Raw genomic sequence first — 12,680 nt, 5'->3', positions numbered from 1 at the left:
TATTTCTTGATTTAACTAATAGTGGATAAGGGCAACCACACATCAAAATGGTTTACAAAGCAAATTTATATTTAGAATAATTTTCCACATGATAATATTCTTGAATAACTATAATATTATTTTTAATGGTTACCTAAATAGGTACACACCTCTCTTTAGTCAAATCTATGCTAGTCATCGATATGAAATGTATGCACAATATTTCTAGAAGAATAATTATTTTTAATTTGGTTCTGATATATACATAAATTTTATAAAATAATATTTTTGGTATTAAGGGGGAAAATGTGTTTTTGATCCTGATTACATAATCACTTTTGATCAATACTTATTTTCCACACATTTTAATAAAGAAGAAATAATAATAAGGTACTATGGTATAATTAAGAAGGGTATTACATGCAAAGTTGCATAATTTAATATTTTTTGGTGGTACAAGGTTATGACAAATATGAAATCATCCAGATAATGGAGATATAAGGGTATTTTTTATGGAGAATATAATTACTCTGCATTTGTCATTAAAATTTAAAGGCCTTATTTTTATTTTTATTCTTATTTTTACTCTTAATTTTATTTTTCATTTTTGAAATTTTATTCTTACTTTATACTTCTTATTTTTCTATTTTTTCATTTTTTAATTCTCATTTGATTTTATTTGAGTTCAATATCTCAATTGAGAAAACACATTAATATTTAATAAAGTAATGTCTAATACAAGAGTATTGCTTCATTAAATATATATTGCTAAGGAAAAAAAATGTTTACATTTTCTGAGTAAACACAATTCATTCATTCATTTATTCATTCATTCATTCATTCATTCATACATTCATATATTTATTCATTTTGGTTCAGGAGTATACATTCTTTGATATTATTGGTTTAATAAAGATATAAAAACTTGTTTTTTCAAAATACACTGACACCTATGGGTTGGAAAAGGTAATTACACCTATGACATAAAAATGTTCTATCATATGGAGAACTTGATTGATAATGAATTATTGTCTATTATTGTTTATTATTCCAAACATAATTTATTTTAATATTTTGATAATAATTAGATGGATATTACTGATTGCTATGGTACGCTGTGATATTATAGGTTAGGAAAAACTGCCAGATTCGGTATCAGATTAGGGAATGAAGACTTCAATCAAGACATCGCAATTATGAATTCTATCTTAATAAAGACTTTTAATTTTTATAAATCAAAGAGATTCTCAAAAGTTACAAGAAGAAGCAACTGATATCCGGACGTCTCAGAAGGTAACAGGTGTGAATGCTGAGTGTTATAATAGACTGTGTCCATTACATACAATACAATTCACACCACTGATCACCAGGACGGCAGAGGACGATGATCCTATATGTACTGTGTTGTGTTCAAGTTTCATCACGTTCCAGTGGTTTCTTATCACCTGCAACGCTTCAATGAAAGCTGGTGAACAGGTAATACCTGGCATATGTGTCCTGTATATAAAGGACTGAGTACTGGTTATGGTGCTATATAAAGCAGGAAAGTGTCAAGTTAGCCCTTGCTTTACTGACCAAAGACGTCACATCTGTTCCAAAAGTGACACGAGACCAGTGCGGACACACAGAAGATTCCAAAGACGATCCAACGTAAGTCCAGGTGACACTGCACAGATATTAAAGCTACATTTCATCCATGGACTTTGTTTTCTTATCAACTGACACACATGATCTTTCTAATAAAGAGTACAGTTTATGGACTGAACAATAATGAACACAATTATGGACTGTACAATATCTACATGCTGTAATTTATTTCAAAGGAGTTTTCATCTAAAGACTGTGTTATAAAAGAACCAAGAAGAAGACGAGACGACGACCCGATGACATCAGATGATGACGATTGAACCCGCGATTGCTTCAATTTAGATATAGGGAAGTATAATTATACATATTAAATGAATATTAGTCACGGCTTACCATAACATGAATTCACATCATTATATAGCAATAATCAGATATTGATACTATTATTACTATTATTATTATTATGGAAATTTAATGATATTGCCAAGGAAGAAGGAAAGAAAAAATGATTGATGAATGTATCTTCTTTTGAGAAATTTCAGTTAAAGTCCTTTTATTCTCAAAAAAGGGGGAAATGTTAAATGGTTAATTATGGAAATTCATTTGGAATGTTAATCGATAATCATTTTTCTGAGTTCTATGCCTCATCCATCGTGTCTAGTTGACAGGCGCTATTTGTGTGTGTATTTTTGATTCACTACCATATGTAGAACAGGTGTCCATACGACTGGCTATAAAAGCCCATGGTACAGAAAGGGGGGGCTCTCTTGCTCTGCCTACCCCACAAGACACAGAATCTTCATGCTGAGAAGCAGATGACATGTAGGCCTGGACACATGCTGGACAAAGACATGATTTACCAGCGAGGATCCAAGGAAAGATTAAGCTAATTATGGACAAATGGACAATTACTTTCTAACTAATTATTGTATGTACCTGCTGCAATCTGATTCTTTTTAATGGACAATCAAAGAATAAATAGATACATTTTTTTATAAGAATATCGTGATATTGATACTTTGAGAAGTCCTCAGTAGATAAAAATAATTCAAGTAGAGTATTATTTTACAGTCTCCCATCTAAGTACTAACCAGGCCCGACCCTGCTTAGCATCCGAGATCAGATGAGATCAGGCGTGTTCAGGGTGGTGTGGCCGTAGGCAGAAACAAACCTCTCACTTGCTGCTTTTCTACTTTGACGTCTGGCTGCCGGCTGCCCTTTCCAGTGCTCAGCAAGACCAGGTCCTTTTGTGCTTTCCCTTCTCTTCAATTTTTTTGCTGGCTTCCTTAAAAGGTCTTGTAGACAGAAGGCCCCACTCAGAGCCGCTGAGCTCACTGATCGGCTGCAGCGCTGTCGACGGAATGTCAGCTTCGCGGGAAATGTCACAAGCCGGGAGCAGAGGCGAGACTCACGGGTAGACCTGGGTAGGGTGAGTAGAGCGCGGTTAGTTGCTTTCTAATAGCCTGCAGCCGGGGATTAACTTTTAATGAAAGGGAACAATCCCTTTGACTGTCTGCAGCGTGCCACACCTAGGAAGTGCACTCTCACACACAAGCCAGCATGCACACGTGCTCGCACGTGACAACACCCCCTATCTGCCCCTACAACCTCTCCGTCACCATGCGTCAGACTCTCCTGCCTGTTTTATGATTTCAGGGCCCTAGCAGGAATCACCCACCCCCCCTCCCCAATTCCTTCTGCACCTTCCTTGCCTTCCTTGCACTGAGGTTAGCTCTTTGTCAGCCGTCTGGCTTGGTTACACAAGCTTCTTTGCAGAGAAACATGTTACTTCTGCTGGCCCTCGCTAGGCGGCCGGCATCCAAAACCTTTCCTGGGCACCTGCTGAATGCCTGGCCCCTTCACGGCCCTGGGGCTTTTAACGCCATCATTTCCACACGGCGAGCTGCGGAGCCAATAAGCACTCCTAGCCGTGGCAAGGAGCTCGGTGTCAGGCCTGCGTGAATGCGGCGGGGTAGCGTACTTAGCTGCCAACTGGCTCAGAGGCCTTGGGGCTTCCATCATCTAAGTTACTTAAGGTCGGTGTCCGGCAAGGCGCCGTTCCATGCTAGCCGAGCTGGGCAGTAGGGCAAAACTTCATCAAAATGGTCTACAGCACCCGGTGTTCCCAGGAGGTCTCCCATCCAAGTACTGTCCAAGCCCAGCTCTGCTTTGCTTCCGAGATCAGACGAGATCAGGCGTATCCAAGGTGGTTTGGCCAGTAGACGCTGCTCAATCCATCGCCCGGCCAGCCTTTCTCAGGATCGCTTGGTGGCGAGCAATCTGGCCGTGACGGGGCGGGCTCCTAACGGTCCATGCAAAGGCTGTGCCGTCCCTACAGGTGTGGTTTGTTTAGCAGTGATTCACCCGCCACATCAGGTGTCTTCAAAAATGTCTCGGCGCAGGGTCTCCTGCAGGCTAAACCCTTCATCGTGGTAATGTGACAGAAAGAGCAAGCTGGACCCGTAACTTGGGGGCGGAGCGAGACGTCCAGGGGTGAATGAAGGAAGATGGTGAGATGGTTGCCAGTGACTTTGAGCTGCTCTTCAATGGGGAGGGTCGTGTTGCCTGCAAAGGTCTTCTGCTTGGGGTTACCGGTGGTTGCCTCCAGCCACGCTGGAGACGCTGGTCCTAGTATTAAAAGTAAAGAAGCAACAATGCTGGAGGCCCACGGTGATCAGAAGGATGCTGGTATTTTGCAGAGATGTAATAGCGCAAGAGAGAAAGCAAATGAAAAAAAGAAAAGAGAATGAATGTGTGCACTTGTGAAAGGGAATGGAAAAAAGGCATAGAAGAGAGTGCCCCCTGCTGGTGGAAGGAAAGAAAAAGCAAAAGCCTACAGCACCTGGTAATCCCAGGTGGTCTCCCATCCAAGTACTAACCAGGCCTGACCCTGCTTAGCTTCTGAGATTAGATGAGATTAGGCGTGTTCAGGGTGGTGTGGCCGTCAGAAGGGTTAAGTCTCTCACTTGCTGCTTTTCTACTTTGAAGTCTGGCTGCCGGATGCCCTTTCCAATGTTCAGCAAGACCAGGTCCTTTTGTGCTTTCCCTTCTCTTCAATTTTTTTGCTGGCTTCCTTAAAAGGTCTTGTAGACAGAACGCCCCACTCAGAGCCGCTGAGCTCACTGATCGGCTGCAGCGCTGTCGACGGAACGTCAGCTTCACGGCCAATGCCACAGGCCGGGAGAAGAGGCGAGACTCACCGGTAGACCCGAGTAGGGTGAGCAGAGCGCGGTTAGTTGCTTTCTTATAGCCTGCAGCCGGGGATTAACTTTTAATGAAAGGGAAAAATCCCTTTCACTGTCTGCAGCGCGCCAAACCTAGGAAGCGCACTCTCACACACAAGCCAGCAGGCACACGTGCTCGCACGTGACAACACCCCCTATCTGCCCCTACAACATCTCCGTCACCATGCGTCAGACTCTCCTGCCTGTTTTATGATTTCAGGGCCCTAGCAGGAATCACCCCCCCCTCCCCAATTCCTTCCGCACCTTCCTTGCCTTCCTTGCACTGATGTTAGCTCTTTTTCAGCCGTCTGGCTTGTTTACACCAGCTTCTTTGCAGAGAAACATGTTACTTCTGCTGGCCCTCGCTAGGGGGCCGGCATCCAAAACCTTCCCTGGGCACCTGTTGAAAGCCTGGCCCCTTCACGGCCCCGGGTGCTTTTAACGCCATCATTTCCACACGGCGAGCTGCGGAGTCAATAAGCACTCCTAGCCGTGGCAAGGAGCTCAGTGTCAGGCGTGCGTGAAGGAGGCGGGGTAGCGTACTTAGCTTCCAACTGACTCAGAGGCCTTGGGGCTTCCATCATCTAAATTACTTAAGGTCGGTGTCCGGCAAGGCGCCGTTCCATGCTAGCCGAGCTGGGCAGTAGGGCAAAACGTCATCAAAATGGTTTACAGCTAGTGTTGAGCATTCCGATACTGTAATATCTGGTATCGGCCGATATTCGCGGTATCGGAATTCCGATACTTAATTCCGATACTTTTACAATATCGGATACCGGAATCGGAAGTTCCCATAATGCCTGCGCTCTGCAGTGTCTGTGAAGGATGACAAGTTGGATGGCAGCGCGATCCAGCCTGTCATCAGAATGCCATCCCAGCGGGGGAGAATTCTCCTGATTGTTTAAAAGCCGGCGGGCGGTATAAAGCCGCCGGCTTTTAAACAATCACACAGCCCCATACTGCTTCCCCGCAGCCTCCCACCCCGATCCTCCGCTCCCCTCGCCACCTCCCATCCCGATCGTAAGTTAGGACCGGGCAGGGAGCGCAGCTCCAAGGAGCGGGGAGTGAAGGACCCGGGCGGGGAAGCCGGCAGTGAAAAGACTTCACCGCCGGCTTTCCCGTTCTGTGCTGCGCTTTCCCGCCGGTTATTTCAAATGAACAGCTGAGGTATCAGGTGATGCCGATCAGCTGTTTTCTTGAAGTCGCCGCGTTGCCCTCAGAGGGTTCATGTGAGTTCATGCTTGACTGCATGAACTCACATGAACTTTCCCACGGCCGCACAAGTCAGCCTCACCTCCCAGACCATCAGCCCGTCATGATTAGTGTGTGTGCGGGGTGTGTGTGCGGGGTGTCTGTGCGATGTGTGCGGGTGTGTGCGGTGTCTGTGCGGGTGTGTGCGTGCAGGCAGACATAGGCCGATGTGACACTACTACTCCCATCGGCCTATGTCTGTCCCCCGTCCACTCCTGCCAGCAGGATCAGCTCGATGGGAGCAGTAGTTCCCATCAGACTGATCCTGCTATTTAAATTGCCCTACTGTGTCCCCAATAAATGTTAGATACATGTCATTGGTGGCCAGTGGTTACCTACAATAAATTAGTTCATACATTACCTGTCCCCGCCGATCGCCACCTAAAATAAAGTAAAAAATAAAAAACTACAACTATACCCACCTAGACACCTAATTCCCCGAAGCCATCGATCTCCTGTAATAAAATATAAAATAATAAACCACAACCTTATCCTTACCCCTCCGTAGCAGTCCACGAGTGTCCCACGAAGATCTCCAGTTCAGAGCAGCCACATAGAATGTGACCGCTCTGAACCGCTGCCGCTGCTAGAAAGATGGGGCCGTAAGGGTTCACCGGAGTTCAGGCAGCGCTGCTCCGGTTAGCTCCTTTACGGCCCTGCTGTATCGTGAGAAATTCCCACGGTACAGCAGTGCCGTAAAGGAGGTCTCCGGAGCTGCGCTGCCTGAATGCACTCCGGTGACCTCAGTCAGTGGCTCCCGCTGCCGGGAGCGGACGTGTTCCCGGCAGCGTGAGCTTACAGCAGCCATGCACAGCTGTCACCATCTCCAGATGTGACAGCTGTGCATGGGAGATCAGCGCAGGAACGTGGACAGGTAACTATTATTTTTAGTAAACTAAGAATTAAATAAAATTGTGTGTTTTATTTCAAATAAATTATTTTTTTCTGGGTGTAGTGTGTTTTTTCTTTTTAACACTTTGTAGGTTAGTAATGGGGGTGTCTTATAGACGCCCATCATTACTAACCTGGGCTTCATGGCAGCTGGCGCTGACATGAACCCCACCACTATTACCCCCTGCCACCGCACCAGGGCAGCGTGGAAGAGCGAGGCTAAGTGCCAGAGTTGGCGCATCCTATGGATGCGCCATTTCTGGGGCGGCTGACGACTGGTGTTTCTAGCCTGGGAGGGGGCCAATATTCATGGCACCCTTCCTGGGCTATTAATATCAGCCCCCAGCTGTCTGCCTAGCCTTTGCTAGCTATTAAAATAGGGGGGACCCCACGTCATTTTTTTGGGGGGGTCCCCCATTTTAATAGCTAGTAAAGGCTAGGTATTCAGCTGGGGGCTGATATTAGTAGCCTGGGAAGCTCCGTGGGTTTTACCCCCTTCCCAGGCTTCAAACATCTGCCCCAGCCGTCTGCTTAACCTACGCTAGAGACTAAAATTATGGGGGATCCCACGCCATTTTTTTTTTAAATAAATCCATTATTTTAACACTAAATGACATTTGAGGAGTTAATAAAGATGCAGTCCCTAAATTATTATTTATTATTTAATTAATTTTTCCCAAAACTTTTGACGTGGGCTTCGCCATATTTTTGTATGCCAGCCAGGTACAGCATCCAGCTTCTATGAACGCGCCATTTTCCGGGGCGGCTGCAGACTGCAATTTTCAGCGGGGGGCAGAAAGCTTGGGCCTCCCTGCGCTGCAGATTCCATCCCCCAGCTGCCTAGTTGTACCTGGCTGGACACAAAAATAGGGAGAAGCTCCACGTTTTTTTTTTTTTAATTATTTCTTGAAATTCATGGAATAATTAAGAAAAAAAGGGCTTCCCAATATTGTTGTGTCCAACCAGGTACAAATATGCAGCTGGTGTTTGGGGGCAGCCCGTTCCTGCCTGCTGTACCTGGCTGGACCCAAATATAGTGCAAAGCCCCACGTCAATTTTTTTTTAATTATTTCAGGAAATTCATGAAATAATTAAAAAAAAATTATGTGGGGCTTCGCCCTATATTTGTGTCCAGTCAGGTACAGCAGGCAGGAACGGGCTGCCCCCAACCACCAGCTGCCTATTTGTACCTAGCCGGACACAACAATATAGGGAAGCCCTTTTTTTCTTAATTATTCCATGAATTTCATGAAATAATTTAAAAAAAAAATACGTGGGGCTTCGCCCTATTTTTGTGTCCAGCCAGGTACAACAAGGCAGCTGGGGGCTGGAATCCGCAGCGCAGGGAGGCCCAAGCTTTCTGGGCCCCACCCGCTGCAAATTGCAGTCCGCAGCCGCCCCGGAAAATGGCGCGTTCATAGAAGCGCCATCTTCTGGCGCTGTACCCAACTCATCCAGAGCCCTGGTGCGGTGGCTCACTGGGTAATAAAGGGGTTAAGGCCAGCTTGGCATTATCAGCTGGCCCTAAGCCCGAAATTCATGGGGTCACGCCAATATTAGACATGACCACCATGAATTTCTAGTAAAGTATTTAAAAAAAACACAAACACCCAGAAAAAAGTCCTTTAATTGAAATAAAGACACAATTCTTTATTGTTCTAAATTAAACCATACTTACAGTCACGCCCATTCCAGCTGAAGCCAACGATCTCCTGCAATAAAAGTAAAATAATAAAGCAACCTCATCCTTACCTTTCCATGGTTCCCAGGACAGCTTCAGCTCTGCTACATCGAGATGACAGGCTGGACCGCAGCAGAACGCTGCCATCCAGCCTGTCATCCCGCAGACACTGAGAAGCGCAGGCATGCTTGCGCTCCTCAGTGTCTCGCTGTGACGGCATCCAGATGAGCCGAGGTCATGTCCAATGAACTCAGCTCACCTCATGCACGTCACTGACAGCGTGGTAAAATTCTCCTGCACTCAGCGCTTCAGCGTGAGAATTTTCCCACGCTGTCAGTGACGTGCATGAGGTGCGCTGAGTTCATTGGACATGACCTCACCTCATGCACGTCACTGACAGCGTGGGAAAATTCTCACGCTGAAGCGCTGAGTGCAGGAGAATTCTCCCACGCTGTCAGTGACGTACATGAGGTGAGCCGAGTACATTGTCGGCTCATCTGGATGCCGTCACAGCCAGACACTGAGGAGTGGAAGTATGCCTGCGCTTCTCAGTGTCTGCGGGATGACAGGCTGGATGGCAGCGTTCTGCTGCGGTCCAGCCTGTCATCTCGATGTAGCAGAGCTGGAGCCGTCGTGGGAGCCATGGAAAGGTAAGGATGAGGTTGCTTTATTATTTTTCTTTTATTGCAGGAGATCGTTGGCTTCAGCTGGAATGGGCGTGATGGTAAGTATGGTTTAATTTAGAACAATAAAGAATTGTGTGTTTATTTCAATTAAAGGACTTTTTTCTGGGTGTTTGTGTTTTTTTTAAATACTTTACTAGAAATTCATGGTGGTCATGTCTAATATTGGCGTGACCCCATGAATTTCGGGCTTAGGGCCAGCTGATAATGCCAAGCTGGCCTTAACCCCTTTATTACCCAGTGAGCCACCGCACCAGGGCCCTGGATGAGTTGGGTACAGCGCCAGAAGATGGCGCTTCTATGAACGCGCCATTTTCTGGGGCGGCTGCGGACTGCAATTTGCAGCGGGGGTGGCCCAGAAAGCTTGGGCCTCCCTGCGCTGCAGATTCCAGCCCCCAGCTGCCTAGTTGTACCTGGCTGGACACAAAAATAGGGCGAAGCTCCTCGTTTTTTTTTTTTAAATTCATGAAATTCATGGAATAATTAAGAAAAAAAGGGCTTCCCTATATTGTTGTGTCCGGCTAGGTACAAATAGGCAGCTGGTGGTTGGGGGCAGCCTGTTCCTGCCTGCTGTACCTGACTGGACACAAATATAGGGCGAAGCCCCACATCAATTTTTTTTAATTATTTCATGAATTTCCTGAAATGATTTAAAAAAAATTGACGTGGGGCTTCGCACTATATTTGTGTCCAGCCAGGTACAGCAGGCAGGAACGGGCTGCCCCCAACCACCAGCTGCCTATTTGTACCTGGTTGGACACAACAATATATGGAAGCCCTTTTTTTCTTAATTATTTCATGAATTTCATGAAATAATTTAAAAAAAAAAATACGTGAAGCTTCTCCCTATTTTTGTGTCCAGCCAGGTACAACTAGGCAGCTGGGGGATGGAATCTGCAGCACAGGGAGGCCCAAGCTTTCTGCCCCCCCCCCGCTGAAAATTGCAGTCCGCAGCCGCCCCGGAAAATGGCACGTTCATAGAAGCTGGATGCTGTACCTGGCTGGCATACAAAAATATGGCGAAGCCCACGTCAAAAGTTTTGGGAAAAATTAATTAAAAAATAAATAATAATTTAGGGACTGCATCTTTATTAACTCCTCAAATGTCATTTAGTGTTAAAATAAAGGATTTATTTTAAAAAAAATTGACGTGGGGCTTCGCCCTATATTTGTGTCCAGCCAGGTACAGCAGGCAGGAACAGGCTGCCCCCAACCACCAGCTGCCTATTTGTACCTGGCCGGACACAACAATATAGGGAAGCCCTTTTTTAAAAAAATTATTTCATGAAATAATTTAAAAAAAATTGACGTGGGGCTTCGCACTATATTTGTGTCCAGCCAGGTACAGCAGGCAGGAATGGGCTGCCCCCAACCACCAGCTGCCTATTTGTACTTGGTTGGACACAACAATATAGGGAAGCCCTTTTTTTCTTAATTATTCCATGAATTTCATGAAATAATTTAAAAAAAAAATGCGTGGGGCTTCGCCCTATTTTTGTGCCCAGCCAGATACAACTAGGCAGCTGGGGGCTGGAATCCGCAGCGCAGGGAGACCCAAGCTTTCTGGGCCACCCCCGCTGCAAATTGCAGTCCGCAGCCGCCCCAGAAAATGGCGCGTTCATAGAAGCGCCATCTTCTGGTGCTATACCCAACTCATCCAGGGCCCTGGTACGGTGGCTCACTGGGTAATAAAGGGGTTAAGGCCAGCTTGGCATTATCAGCTGGCCCTAAGCCCGAAATTCATGGGGTCACGCCAATATTAGACATGACCACCATGAATTTCTAGTAAAGTATTTAAAAAAACACAACACCCAGAAAAAAGTCCTTTAATTGAAATAAACACACAATTCTTTATTGTTCTAAATTAAACCATACTTACCATCACGCCCATTCCACCTGAAGCCAACGATCTCCTGCAATAAAAGTAAAATAATAAAGCAACATCATCCTTACCTTTCCATGGCTCCCACGACAGCTTCAGCTCTGCTACATCGAGATGACAGGCTGGACCGCAGCAGAACGCTGCCATCCAGCCTGTCATCCCGCAGACACTGAGAAGCGCAGGCATACTTCCACTCCTCAGTGTCTGGCTGTGACGGCATCCAGATGAGCCGAGGTCATGTCCAATGAACTCAGCTCACCTCATGTACGTCACTGACAGCGTGGGAAAATTCTCCTGCACTCAGCACTTCAGCGTGAGAATTTTCCCACGCTGTCAGTGACGTGCATGAGGTGAGCTGAGTTCATTGGACATGACCTCACCTCATGTATGTCACTGACAGCGTGGGAGAATTCTCACGCTGAAGCGCTGAGTGCAGGAGAATTTTCCCACGCTGTCAGTGACGTGCATGAGGTGAGCTGAGTTCATTGGACATGAACTCGGCTCATCTGGATGACGTCACAGAGAGACACTGAGGAGCGCAAGCATGCCTGCGCTTCTCAGTGTCTGCGGGATGACAGGCTGGATGGCAGTGTTCTGCTGCGGTCCAGCCTGTCATCTCGATGTAGCAGAGCTGAAGCTGTCGTGGGAACCATGGAAAGGTAAGGATGAGGTTGCTTTATTATTTTACTTTTATTGCAGGAGATCGTTGGCTTCAGCTGGAATGGGCGTGATGGTAAGTATGGTTTAATTTAGAACAATAAAGAATTGTGTCTTTATTTCAATTAAAGGACTTTATTCTGGGTGTTTGTGTTTTCTTTTAACTTTGACTATGGGGTTAGTAATGGGGGTGTCTTATAGACGCCTCTCCATTACTAACCTGGGCTTGATGTCAGCTGGCATTATAAGCTGACATCAACCCCAACCCTATTACCCCACTGCCACCGCTACAGGGCAGTGGGAAGAGCGAGGCTAAGTGCCAGAATTGGCGCATCCTATGGATGCGCCATTTCTGGGGCGTCTGACGGCTGGTGTTTCTAGCCTGGGAGGGGACCAATATTCATGGCACCCTTCCTGGGCTATTAATATCAGCCCACAGCTGTCTGCCTAGCCTGTGCTAGCTATTAAATTAGGGGGGACCCCACGTTATTTTTTTTGGGGGGTTCCCCCATTTTAATAGCTAGTAAAGGCTAGGTATTCAGCTGGGGGCTGATATTAGTAGCCTGGGAAGCTCCGTGGGTATTTCCCCCTTCCCAGGCTTCAAACATCTGCCCCAGCCGTCTGCTTAACCTCCGCTAGAGCCTAAAATTAAGGGGAACCCCACGCCAATTTTTTTTTAAATAAATCCTTTATTTAAACACTAAATGACAAGTACAGTAATCAACACTGTCACTGTACTTCATATATATGTGACTGACATGTTTCTATCTATCTAATCTATGTGTGATTCTCTATTCTTTCTATTCTAAATTGTCGGGTACAGGTGCTGAATTGCCGGTCGGCTT

At 45.9% G+C, this 12,680-nt stretch overlaps 2 pseudogenes; both read right to left on the bottom strand.

Moving 5' to 3' along the window:
* Positions 1–3,670: 3,670 nt before the first annotated feature.
* On the bottom strand, positions 3,671–3,790 carry LOC141268031 (5S ribosomal RNA; annotated as a pseudogene).
* A 606-nt stretch (positions 3,791–4,396) lies between these two features.
* LOC141268952 (5S ribosomal RNA) lies at positions 4,397–4,515 on the bottom strand (annotated as a pseudogene).
* Positions 4,516–12,680: the final 8,165 nt, after the last annotated feature.

This window comes from Phyllobates terribilis, unplaced genomic scaffold, assembly GCF_046119375.1.
Source record: "Phyllobates terribilis strain yellow unplaced genomic scaffold, ASM4611937v1 Scaffold_4__5_contigs__length_816908805, whole genome shotgun sequence".
Lineage (NCBI taxonomy): Eukaryota > Metazoa > Chordata > Amphibia > Anura > Dendrobatidae > Phyllobates > Phyllobates terribilis.
This window is presented reverse-complemented; position numbering and strand designations above follow the sequence as displayed.